We start from the raw sequence: 14,036 nt of genomic DNA, 5'->3' as shown, positions 1-14,036 counted from the left end.
ATATCTGCATTATGGGTTTATGACACAGAGGTGTGTTACTGTGTGTGTGTTCGGTATGTGTGTACTCGTCTGCTGTATTAGTGTTATGGCTAATCTCTAAGCGACTGACCCGAGAAATGGCTGCAGACTTCCTGTAATTGTTTTTGTCACTGTCTGTGTGTGTCTGTGTGTACATACATACATGTATACATTTATATGTGTGTGTGTGTCTGTGTGTTTTTGAGTGAGGTCATAACCAGCCAGGGGAAGGACACGGCACTGCAGGGGGTCTGGACCTTTCCCTTTAAAACATGAGGAAATGAAGCACAGCTGTTTTGCTCACAATACAATTGAAATGAGAACAAGAGTCGTGGCCTCTGTGGCTGGAAGTCTTAGTTCAGGACGTAGCCAATTCAGTCTTTCAGTCCTAGTAGAGGTGCAGATTCTATAGAACACGGGTGTCCAAACTTTTCTTGTTGGAGACCAGATGGAGTAAAAAATATGCAAACACAGGCCACAGACTATTTTGTATAAAAAATATAGTAGACCTACCTGAATACTAACAGTTACACTTTGAGTGACTAATTATCTATTGACAGTGTTGAGTAAAGTAAGATTTTGCCAATTTTACTTACCAATTTATAATCATAATTATAATAATATATATACCCGCAACACACGCAATGGGTAAATGTTACAGCCAGCTTCCGGAGCTTCCGGCGTAGTGATGAAGCGCCTCTCCCTACTCCTTACACAGTTTAAAGTTCAATTCATTTTAACATTTTCGTTACCTTTGGATTGAAATCTCACTTAAAATGGTGGAATACCCTACATAGTGCACTTCACAGGAACGACTGGATTGGTGCTAATGGTTGAATTTTTAGTAAGAAATGCTGTTATTTGCATTTATTCAGTTTGCGTCACACAGATGATTGTCAATGAAACGCTTGATTGGCTTTCTAACGAGTTCATGTTTTACTTCACAACCGGGAAAAGTTTGGAGGTTTTTAATTATAAGCACATTTACAAAATAACGGATTATATTCCTAATGGGACACACGCTTATAAATATAATAGCATCTGGAAGAACATAAGCTAAGGTAAGCAGTGGTTATGATTTATTTTCTGTGTTTTGGATTTTGGCCGCAGTGCCATGATTTATCGCGTGCTTTTGTTTTGCAATGAAAACAAAACGTATCTGTTTAAGTTTTTAACTAGTACCTTGTTACGGAAATTACATTCATTTGCACAATGACTAGGAAAGTAAAGCCACTAAAACGGCAAAATACAGTTGCTAATCTGTAGTTGTTTTGTGTCTGAACTTACAGATTATTTGTTTATTTCCACGCTACATTTCCAATATATGTTTTGTGTATATTATATTGACTCGTGACTTGACTCGGACTGTAGTCAAGTCAAGTCAACTTTATTTATAGAGCACTTTAAAAAACAACAACAGCTGTGACAAAGTGCTGTACATAGATAATTATAAAACATAAAACAAACACTAGAAACAATGAGAAGTCTCATGCTGGATTGAAAGCCAAGGAATAAAAATGGGTTTTAAGACTAGTTTTAAAAATAGCCAGTGAAGAGGCCTGTCTAATATGGAGTGGTAGGTTGTTCCATAATTTAGGGGCAGCGATTGAAAAAGCTCTATCCCCTGTAGCCTAAAGACTCGTGACTTGACTCAGACTCGTATTTTGTGACTTTATTATCTGAACTTACTTATTATTTGTTTATTTCTATGCTACATTTCAAATATATGTTTTGTGTATATTATACACAAGCAGTGAGGAATCTATGTACCTGCCAGTTTCAGTAAAGGCTAACGGAGTGCCAGTAAGGGTGGCGTATCCTCTGTGCCTATCAGCCCTAGTGTTGTCTGTCTGGCCTCTTTTTACTTGTCAGTCATAATGCAGGAAGAATGGCCTTCCTGTATGGCCACACCTATCATGCTGAATAAAGACAGCACAGCTTTTGTTTATGTATTCCTTCAACAAGGAGAAGCAGCAGACCACTGACAGTCAGACATGTGCAATGTAAGCACACAAGTGCAGTTTGCAGAGCTAAAAACACCCACAACCCCCTGCCCAGTTGAGCAGAGGAATGTAGGACAGTTGGAGTAAAAAAAAAAAGGGGGGGGGGAGGCAGCGCCCTCTTTCAGAAGAAATGATGCTGCATCTGTGACTCACAACACATGCTGGACTGATAAAAGAAGAAATTGTGTTTGACCCTGTAAGAAAGGACACAGAGAAAGTGAATGACAAGAGAAGTCAGCTGTGTAAAAAGAGTAAAGAAAGCAGTGGGCAGAAGGTCATGGACATGAGATGGACCTGCAGGAAATGGAGATAAGAAGAGGTTGGTCACCCTGTCACCTCTTCAATCATTGACCTCCTCAAAACATTATCAAACCCCTACTCATGCCTTTATGCCTGTATGAGCAAGGCTTATCTATTTCATTCTGTCAAATTATAATAGAAATGTTTTATATTAACAAGTTTTAATGCTTTATTTAATGATAAACATCTTAACATAGTAAACATAGCAGTATGATAAGCATAAACACAGTAAGCAGAATTAGTTAATTGTGAGATTGTAAACAAAGCTGTCACAAGGGTTATATTACATGTACATAGTTATTATAATATAACTCACTACCAGTGGGAACCAGTGTTCAAATGTACAGCAGGGCTATTGGCTGGTCACATACAGGCATGCTATGTCTGTTGATGGTGATTGACACATTCTGTCCAGGCTGTGTTGCTGCATTGCGTCTTAGTGATTTCAGGATAAGTAGTCCCACTGCGACCCTGACCAGGAAAAAGTGGTGGTTAAACATGAAAATTAAATAAAAAGAAAGTATGACGGCCACTCAAGTGGCGCAGCGGTAAAACATGCTATAACACCAGAGCTGGGATTTCAAATACATTATATCGAATCTCAGCTTTACCATCCGGCTGGGCTGGGTGGCCACATGAACAACGATTGGCTGTTGTTCAGGGTGGGATGAGCCGGATCAGGGTTCCTCATAACTGGTGCAATGATGACCTCTGCTGGCTGATTGATCAATGCTGATTAGGGTGTGGCTCTCCATACACAAGTCTGATCCGCATATGAACTCGCCTCGTGCAGGTGAAAAGAGGCAGGCGGTACTGCATACGTGTCGGAGGGGGCGTGTGTCAGTTGTAAAGCTTCTCAGTCAGCAGTGGAGGGTTGTATTGGTAGAGGTGAAGCGTAACGCAGTCAAGGTAATTGGATACGACTAGATTAGGGGAGAAAATTGGGGGGCAATAATAAGCAGATTTCTATGTTAAACATGTGTACTGGCACACAATGCAAAATGCACACATTAATATTATTTTTATTTGTTTTTATTTCTATTTTATTTATGCATTTTCTCCCTTTTTCACAATTTAGTGTAGCCAGTTAATCTTCTGCTGTTGGACACCTCGATCACGTCTGTGGAGGGGATATTCGCCTGACACATGCTCCCTCTGACGCGTCCCTTCATATTTTCCCATATCTCAGTGGATTCACGTGTGAGGCCAGTCTCGCACATGGAGAGTCACACACTCATCACTCTGTTCCTCTACTTCTGTACAGGCGCCTCTGGCTACTGACCAGTGTTCCTACACAGCGTCCCACCCTCTTTTTAGTCCCATCTTTTCCCAACCAGCGGACTAGTGGCCAATTGCGCCTGCTAGGGTGCGCCCAGTCTGTTGAATCTTAGTGCTGCTGTGCTAGTGGAATATCCCACTGTGCCTCCTGGGTGCCTACATTATTATTTTAAAGAAGAAATAATGTTGCACACAGATCCTCCTGTGCAGAGGATGGCTCATTGTCTTTTATGTAAAACATTTTAATAAAAGGAAATAACAGACAACACACTTAATTTAAAGTTTTATACAAAGTTATCCATAATTCCATTTGCGCTTGTGAAAAAGTAGTTGCTTTTTAATGAAATAATTTCAAGCAGCAATCATTGCTGTTAAAACATTTGTATAATTTAATATTACTCTTCTACATGTCTGTGAAGGTGTTTTGCTTTCTCTTTTTGAAGAATTGTTTTTGACATCAGATAAGCTGACAGGTTTACATGCATCAAAGCATCAATCCCAGTGGTTTGTTAAAGCCCCAAGCCTTAAACATGGCTAACACATAAACAGCCTTTTTTTCTTAGCTTTTATTTGGTAAAGATTTTAAAAAACTTGACCAATATTAATGGCAAGTTTCAAGATTACTGGCTAAAATCACACTGTCTGTGGGTGTGTTCGAAAATAGACAGCATTTTACGTCATCCTACGCACTCCTGAGAAGAAGGCTTCTCGAATTCTTAGATGCATTAAAATGCTGCTTAGTAAAGTATCTTAAATTTGAACGATATTTTGACTAAATTATGAGGGAGCATCCGATGTTGCCTTAGCGTTGAAGGCAATCCCAGCATTCAGTGCGGCACAACTTTTCTTACAAAAAAATTACAAATATGGCGGACGAATGTGGAGCAACAAGTACTTTTCAAACGTAAATAAATTCTCATTGATTTTTAATTTGTATAAACATGTACATGTACATGTCTTTTATTTGTACATTAGGGACAATTGAACCGTTTTCGGTACACAGAGGGAGTTAGTTGACATGCTAGCGCGTTGTGCCACTTCATCCCATTGGTTTGAATGCCATGAGGCTAACTGTGTTAGATTAGTAAGCGAAAACTGATGGAATCACTGTAATTGCTGTCTAAGTAGTGCGTCCAAATAACCTCACTTATAAGTAGATGACTTATTAGAATCCTATCTACTTAGGCAGCTGCCTATGTAGGCAGTAGACAGCAAGGTAGCTCACTAGGTTTTTGAAGAGACACTGTCTGTATTCAGTTAGCTTAATTGATTTATCAATTAACTTTGGTTGACTGGTTGATTAAGAAACCAAGAGGCACTTACTCCTCATAAGAGTGATATAGGGTTGGATAACTTAAATATGTTTCTTCTACTTAAGTTTTCATTGTATAACATCGTGGTTGGTTTAACTATCTGAAATCATTCATTTCAGTGGCAACAGTGGCAGAAATATAACACAATTAGCTTTCTCACACCAGCATGGTGTTTTTGATTTTTGGAATACAGTGCTAATGCAAAAGATTGTGTAAATACACTCACTTTCTCATTTACTAGGACATGCAGAGAAAAAAGAGCAAAAAAAAGAGAAAGAAAAAGAAAGGGTAAAAGAGGGGATCATTAAAGAACAGAAAAAGACGAGAAAGTGCAGAAGAAACTAGAGGACAAGAATTAGCAGCAAAAGAACAAAGGAGAAAAGAGGAGAAAATTCAAAAGGGTAGAAGAAAAGATAAAGGAAGGTAAAAGAGGAGAAGAAATATCATAAGAACAACTGGAAGAAGCAGGACAAAGGGCAGGAGAATAAGGTGAAAGCAGAAAACCAAAATGGCTGTAATATGTAGAAGTGAGGAGAGACAGAGGAAGGGAAGAGAAGAATAGCATTATGTTCTGTGTTCTGTGCCTATAAATATCCGTGTGCTGGTGGTGTTCTGGAAGGTCGGGGGAAAAGCCCATGTTTCCTGTCAGGTCAGCAGGAAGACAGTCTGTACACACACGCACGCACAAACACACGCACACACACACACTTCTAAAAAGAGTGCTACATAAAGTCCAGAGACAGAATTAGCTTCTTTATCAGATATACACATGCAACATGTCAAATAGATTTTGTGGTGTATGTAAAAGTTTTCATTTTATGCAAGGACATGGTCATGAGGGGTGTGTGTGTGTGTGTGTGTGTGGGGGGGGGGGGGGGGGGGGGTTCTAAAACATTCTTGCCATATCAGCAACTGATTAAAACACAGACAGATTCTAACTCTACACAAAACTAACAAGAAGGTCCTGGGTTCGATCCCCAGGTGGGGTGGTCCAGGTATTTTCTGTGTGGAGTTTCCATGTTCTTCCCGTGTCTGTGTGAGTTTCCTCTGGGAGCTCCTGTTTCCTCCCACAGTCCAAAGACATGCAAGTGAGGTGAATTGGAGATACAAACTTGTCCATGACTGTGTTTGATCTTGAGCTTGTGAACTGATGAACCTTGTGTAATGAGTAACTACCGTTTTTGTTAGGAATGTAACCAAAATTGTACATGCAGTGTGTATGTGTGTTTGCCCTGTGATTGGTAACCTCTCTGTGGTGTTTCCTGCCCATCGCCCAATGAATCGGACACACCGCGACCCTAAATAAGATACAGCAGTGGTAAAACAGACAGTGAATGAATGAATGAATGACATTCATTTAGTGAGTGTGTAGCTGATCACATAAGGGCGGCACGGTGGCTAAGTGGGTAGCAATGTCGCCTCATAGCAAGAAGGTCCTGGGTTTGATCCTCAGGTCCGGGTCCTTACTGTGTGGAGTTTGCATGTTCTCCCTGTGTCCGCGTGGGTTTACTCCGGGTGCTCCGGTTTCCTCCCACAGCCCAAAAACATGCAGTCAGGTTAATTAGAGATACTAAATGGTCCATGACTGTGTTTGATATAACCTTGTGAACTGATGAACCTTGTGTAATGAGTAACTACTGTTTCTGTCATGAATATAACCAAAGTGTAAAACATGACGTTAAAATCCTAAACAAACAAACTGATCACATAAACGTTTGACCAAAAGTTGACCAAGCCTTGATGTGCATCATAATGCTTCAAGCATTCTCTTTTCTTTTGCTGCTACAATAATCTGTTATAAAATACGTTTATGCATTATATAATTCATAAGTTGATGCATTATATGATATACAGTACCCAGCCATATCCATAACTACTGCAATGTGGACGGTAGGATAATATAAACATAAGTTCATATTGAGCCAAAGTAGGGGATTCGTCACAGCTTTTAAGAAAGGCACTTAACCCCAGCTTGCTTCAGATCACTCAGTGGGCGGTTAATGTATGAAACTTTGACCAGAAACCTTCGCTTAGCTAAGAGATTTTATCTAACTGAACAAGTTTCACACAACTCTGCAGTGCAGTGTACCCACGCTTAAGTATATGCCCACCACTTCCCCCACGTAATGACTCAGGTTTAACACGACAAGAAACACAGGCCTCCACTGCGCACTGATTTTCTCAGCCTAACACTGATACAGTGATGTTTAGAGACTGGCACTGCTGGTGAAGAGATAACACAGAGGTGAATGACAGCATGCTTTCAGAAAAGTGAGACTAAGAAGCTCAGTACCAGCTTCTATAATCCAAATGTAAGCAGCTTTCTGTGTGGAAAAAAATTATTTATGTCATGAACTTCATGTCAGCTCTGTGTTTCTGGGACTTCTTTCTCACCGTGGGCAATTTTTCACTCATATTTTTCATGGGCTACTGAGAGATACTCAAATAGAGGAGTTAAGTGTTTTACTGATCAGCACTGATCAGCCATAACATTAAAACTGTCCATTTTATCAGCTCCACTTACCATATAGAAGCACTTTGTAGTTCTACAATTACTGACTGTAGTCCATCTGTTTCTCTACATGCGTTTTCAACCTGCATTCACCCTGTTCTTCAATGGTCAGGACCCCTACAGGACCACCACAGAACAGGCATTATTTAGGTGGTGGATCATTCTCAGCACTGCAGTGACACTGACATGGTGGTGGTGTGTTAGTGTTTGTTGTGCTGGTATGAGTGGATCAGACACAGCAATGCTGCTGGAGTTTTTAAATACCATGTCCACTCACTGTCCACTCTATTAGACACTCCTACCTAGTTGGTCCACCTTGTAGATGTAAAGTCAGAGACGATCGCTCATCTATTGCTGCTGTTTGAGTTGGTCATCTTCTAGACCTTCATCAGTGGTCACAGGACGCTGCCCACGGGACGCTGCCCATGGGTCACTATTGGCTAGATATTTTTGGTTGGTGGACTATTCTCAGTCCAGCAGTGATAGCGAGGTGTTTAAAATCTCCAGTGGTGCTGCTGTGTCTGATCCGCTCATACCAGCAGTGTCACTGCAGTGCTGAGAATGATCCATCACCTATATAATACCTGCTCTGTGGGTGTGCTGATCATTGAAGAACAGGCTTAATAATGGGGCTGGTCTGTATACATAACAAAACAGATCCACACAGTTAACTACATAAGGTCTGTAAACACTGATCAGCTAAAAAAGTCCAACATTTTCCTCTCAAAAGTCAGGACCATCAAGCTGACATGTCAGTGTCATTGATGGACTGTAAATTGGGTCAGCATTGAGAACCACTACTTGAAATTGCCAGTCTTGAAATTGCCAATTGGTCAGTCTTTTATCTATGGGAATGGCATCCTTGATCAATTTCTCCAAATTAAGTAAAATACACCAGTGTAATTGTCAACCCATCCAGAGACAACAGGCTTTGTGATCTCAGGAAATGTCATTTAATAAGAGTAAATCTGCTGCAGTGCTGGAAATTTGTATAGTACAGTGGTACCTTGTAACTCAACGTCCCCTAATCTCAAGATCTTTGTACCCTTAAACTCAACATGTCCAGTTAGTTTTTAAAAAATATATTTATTTAATTTTAAATTAACAATGAACAGTCACATTGTTCAGCGCTCGGCTTGTGCGGTGCGGCAAAACATCATCAAAGGGCAGCGGTAAAAACACACGCTGCAACCAGAGCTGGATCTCGAATACATCGTATTGAATCTCAGCTCTGCCTTGCCGGCTGAGGCTGAGCGGCCACATGAACAACGATTGGCCTGTTGTTCAGATGGGCGTGACTAAGACGGATATGGGTCTCTCTCTGTCAGACTGGTGCAATTACGACCTCTGCTGGCGGATTAGAGGCGCCTACACAGAGATGAGGAAAGAGTGCTCTTAGGGTGTGTCTCTCCGTACACAGCGTTGGTGGCACAACACTCGTCAATGTGTGGGTGATAAGATGCATACGGCTTGCTGCCCACATGTTGGAGGGAGCGTGGATTAGCTTCGACCTCCTCGGTCAGAGCAGGGATCGGCATAGGCGAAGAGGAAGCATGATGCAAAATTGGGCAATTGGACGCGCTGAAAGGGGGGAGAAAAAGGGGAGAAAATGCATTTTAAAAGAAAACATCATCAAAGTGCGAATATGAGACGAAACTGCATTTGTGTTGAATAATAGTCAGATTCACTCTGAAAGCTCCACATGTATCTGTGTTTAACTGTGTTTCTCCAGTTTCACTTTTAAACTTGTTACAGCTCAGGGTTCTGAGAATTTGTAAGAATCAGCTTTATTTCAGTGTTTTTGTATTTGTGTTTATTTTAGTGTCAAAAACAACCCCATTATTTTACATAAGCCTAAAATATATGCAAGTCTATGGGACCATGGAACGCATTAACAGGTTTCCCATACATCCTTTTGGAAAAATATATCTTGAAATTCAACGCCTTTTAAACTCAACGCCTGTTCCAGAACCAACTGACGTTGAGTTTCAAGGTACCTCTGTACTAAAAAATTCAACAAATGGAATCTGTTTTAGCTAAATTAATTAATGATGTAGGTCCAAGGAGCATGATTTGAGTGTTACATTGCTGCTTGGTGTGCTGCTTTATTGAGAGGAGCAGTGTGTATATTTTTGACAGCCTGCTTCAGATAAAAGAGCGCTGATTGAATTAGCACTAGTCACAGATCTGCCTCTGGTAATTCAGTAAATGGGGTCTCAGAGGAGTGTGTGTGTGCTGTGTTTTGTTAAATCTATTACCTGTAGCACTTCTGTCTCCTAATAATAATAATGGTTGTCCACCCCCACCTTCGTACCAGCTCAGAGACGCGAGATGTAGAGGGCATGCTAAATGAGGATTTAAAAAATGTATTGTGTTTAATACAAAATACAAATACAATATACACTATATTGCCAAAAGTATTCGCTCGTCTGCCTTCACACGCATATGAACTTGAGTGACATCCCATTCTTAATCCATAGGGTTTAATATGATCTCGCAGGCTCGCAGTCTGATGATGGCTTGCAGTCTCCGCTCTAATTCATCCCAAAGGTGTTCTATCGGGTTGAGGTCAGGACTCTGTGCAGGCCAGTCAAGTTCTTCCACACCAAACTCGCTCATCCATGTCTTTATGGACCTTGCTTTGTGCGCTGGTGCACAGTCATGTTGGAACAGGAAGGGGCCATCCCCAAACTGTTCCCACAAAGTTGGGAGCATGAAATTGTCCAAAATCTCTTGGTATGCTGAAGCATTAAGAGTTCCTTTTACTGGAACTAGGGGCCGAGCCCAACTCCTGAAAAACAGCTCCACACCATAATCCCCCCTCCACCAAACTTTACACTCGGCACAATGCAGTCAGACAAGTTCCGTTCTCCTGGCAACCGCCAAACCCAGACTCGTCCATCGACTTGCCAGACGGAGAAGCGTGATTCGTCACTCCAGAGAACATGTCTCCACTGCTCTAGAGACCAGTGGCGGCGTGCTTTACACCACTGCATCCGACACTTTGCATTGCGCTTGGTGATGTAAGGCTTGGATGCAGCTGCTCGGCCATGAAAACCCATTCCATGAAGCTCTCTACGCACTGTTCTTGAGCTAATCTGAAGGCCACATGAAGTTTGGCGGTCTGTAGCAATTGACTCTGACCTCTGAGCACTATGCATCTGTCATTTTACGAGTTGCTGTCATTCCCAATCACTTCCACTTTTTCATAATATTTAGTAGTGAGGAAATTTCATGACTGGACTTGTTGCACAGGTGGCATCCTATCACTGTACCATGCTGGAATTCACTGAGCTCCTGAGAGTGACCCATTCTTTTACAAATGTTTGTAGAAGCAGTCTGCATGCCTAGGTGCTTGGTTTTATACACCTGTGGCCATGGAAGTGATTGGACGCCTGAATTCAGTGATTTGGATGGGTGAGTGAATACTTTTGGCAATATAGTGTACATCATATTAAAAAGTGTTGAAATGTTGATACTAAAATAAAATAGTATAAGTATAAAATGCCTTTTATTTTGAAAATGAAAATATGAAAATCCATGGAACAATTTTTTGGCTGATAAAGATTTTTGGTGGATGATGTTTAACAGTAAATAGTTCAACATCTTATTATTTAAATGTTATTTAACTTTTTTCTATCATCATGTTAATGTAACAATCAGAAACAGTTAGAACAATCAAGTAATCAGAAAGTTGTTGGTTCAAGCCACACCTCTGCCAAGTCTCCTTAGCAAAGCCCTTGACATGTAATTGACTGGAATTTATTTAGTCGCAATTGTGAGTTTGTTGCTTTGGATAAAACCTGTTTTAAATCTTTACAAATATACACCGATTAGGCATAACATTATGACCACTTTCCTAATATTGTGTTGGTCCCACTTTTGCTGCCAAAACAGCCCTGACCCGTTGAGGCATGGACTCAACTAGACCCCTGAAGGTGTGCTGTGGTATATGGCGCCAAGATGTTAGCAGCAGATCCTTTAACTCCTGTAAGTTGTGAGGTGGGGCCTCCATGGATCAGACTTGTTTGTCCAGCACATTCACAAATGCTCGATTGGATTGAGATCTGGGGAATTAGCTTGGAACACTTTTGATAGATACTGACCACTGCAGACCCCACACCCCACAAGAGCTGAAGTTTTGGAGATGCTCTGACCCAGTAGTCTAGCCATCACAATTTGGCCCTTGTCAAACTTGCTCAAATCCTTACGCTTGCCAATTTTTCCTGCTTCTAACACATCAACTTTGAGGATAAAATGTTCACTTGTTGTGTAATATATCCCACCCACTACCAGGTGCCATGATGAAGAGATAATCAGTGTTATTCACTTCACCTGTCAGTGGTCATAATGTTATGCTTAGTTGGTGTATTTGTTCATGCATATTTTCTCAATGAGCACTTTAGGATTGCAGAATGTCTCTTTAACACAGTGTCCTACCTATAATAATCTGGTTAATTATAAAACCTTACTGATATGTCTCTGGAAGGATGGCAGAATCCATGATGGATCTAGGAAATACTTAGTGGCTAATTTGGGACGCTCTTCATTAGACATATTTTTAGAATGGGGACTATTGTCTTGCAAGTAATTTGCATAATGGATTTTAAAATAGACGCACTACACTGGAAGTGATCCTGCAGGTTGCGTTTCAGAGAGTGACGTAGCAACAAAGGTGCAGAGAGATTCTATAAAGCTCTTGTGACACCCACCCCCAGCCAAGTGCACTCAGGTGTCTGGCATTAGGTCTCAGCTACCTGTTTGCACCCACATCTATATTGGGATAGAAAGGGTGTGTGCACTATGTCAGACTGTAGCAGTTAGCAGGTGCTGCTGAATGGACTCTGTATCTTTCCGGGTTTTGCTTACCGCCGGTGATGGCTGTTGCACTTATCTCTGGAGAAATGGAAGAAGGTGAAACGAAAGACAGTTCGGCGGTGGTGAGGGGCAAGAGACGGGTTCTGTGGTGGTGAGTCACTGCTGTCCTACAAATTGTCTCTTTTGTCAGCTAGTTTTATTGATTGGGGCCTTGCTCCATCATGCTGTAGTTCACGTTGCAATATTGCTAATAGATAAATTGTTTGCTCTTAAAGCTGGTTTTGGTTCCATTAAATATTAAGTTTACTACTTTTAGATAGGTATGGTCACTGCTTATTCAGGTTTTTTAGGTTTATTAAAAACATGCAGTTTATGTCGTTATTATATAAAAAATCTTTTTTTAACACATTTGGACTCATCAAAGCACTTTTTGTTCAACCATTCAATAATAAATTGCCTAATCTTCAATCAACACATTTCGGTTAGGGTTACAGTGGGTCAATTTGGACCACTGGATGCAAGAAGCACCTTAACAGGGTGTCAATCCATCTTAAGGCATCAGACCCTTACATATTTACACCTAGGGTCACATTTTTGTCAGTTTTTTTTTTCTATTTTATTTATGAATTTTCTCCCATTTTTCTCCCAATTTAGTGTAGTCAATTTGTCTTCTGCTGCTGGGGGATCCCTGATTGCAGTTGATGTGGGTACATTGCTGCTCATGCCTCCTTCGACCCATGTGCAGCCCTTAGCGGAACCCTTTTTCACCTATACACTCTGCACAGGCACCTCTCTATCTGCCAATCAGGGTCCTTACACAGCATTTGAAGACCCCACCCACATAGTCCGGTCATTCCACCTTAGCAGAACAGCACAAAGACAGTAAGTGAAGTTAAGAATCGTACCAATGTCTCTAAAGCTATGCCATACCAATACTACTTACTGCCAGCTTGCCATCCAACAATTAAAATTAATAAATAATAACATGATTGCTTGCATTTTATTTGTGATTGCTGTGCCTTGATGCACATCACATTCTGAGGGACTGTGAGATTAACTAACTGCATTATAGTACAGTTAAAATGTAACCATGTCACCAGCGCTGGGATTCTGAACTCTTCGAGTTTGAATCTCAGCTCTGCTACCGGCTGGGTGCCCCCTAGTAGGCACCATTGCCTTTTTTAATATTTTATTTAAACTTCATCAGAGTACATGGAAATTACATTACATTATCAAGACAATCATTTACAATTTTAAAATCTTCCACAATTCAGAGTCCTTAAATAAAACATTCATTGTTCTTATTCTTTTCAGTTCAGTTCTTATATTTTTATAAACATTCTCTGCTGAAACAAACTGTTGGTCAATAGTCATTCTGCATCTTGTTTTCCATAATTTAGACTTCACAATACACAGTACTAACCACAAGAAGTCATGTTTATCTTTAGGCATGATTTCATCAAATCATGGGCAAATCATAGGCACCATTGCCAGTACCTGCAACAGACAAAACTGGCCACTAAGTCTGCTGTGAGGGAAAAGACCCGACTAATAAGAGAAGGGAGTGGGGGGATGTTCGGCGCTGTGTTAGGACCCTGGTTAGTAGCAGAGCACAAGACTGGCCTCACATGCAAATCCACTGAAGTACGGGCGAAACAGAGGGGGTCAGTGGACTGCACACGCTGTGGAAGACTCATTGGCTACTCTAAAGATGGGAGAAAAAAGGAGAAAATCCATAAATAAAATAGAAATAAATGTAACCATGGAAGACAAAAGCTGTATCTGAATGCAATT

The 14,036-nt window shown here is 40.8% G+C and overlaps 1 protein-coding gene across 3 annotated transcripts in view; it reads left to right on the top strand.

The window, feature by feature from the left end:
* The window catches only part of dgki (diacylglycerol kinase, iota), a 143,181-nt gene that overhangs the window by 29,705 nt on the left and 99,440 nt on the right, over window positions 1-14,036 (top strand). The window contains exon 1 of one of the 3 annotated variants that reach the window (XM_062996422.1): window positions 5,354-5,401. The exons of the other annotated variants lie outside the window; for them this stretch is intronic. The gene's annotated coding sequence lies outside the window, so the exon portion shown is untranslated. Of the gene's footprint in view, window positions 1-5,353; window positions 5,402-14,036 lie in introns of those variants that run through there. 3 annotated transcript variants of the gene reach the window in all.

This window comes from Trichomycterus rosablanca, chromosome 1, assembly GCF_030014385.1.
Source record: "Trichomycterus rosablanca isolate fTriRos1 chromosome 1, fTriRos1.hap1, whole genome shotgun sequence".
Classification (NCBI taxonomy): Eukaryota; Metazoa; Chordata; class Actinopteri; order Siluriformes; family Trichomycteridae; genus Trichomycterus; species Trichomycterus rosablanca.
This window is presented reverse-complemented; position numbering and strand designations above follow the sequence as displayed.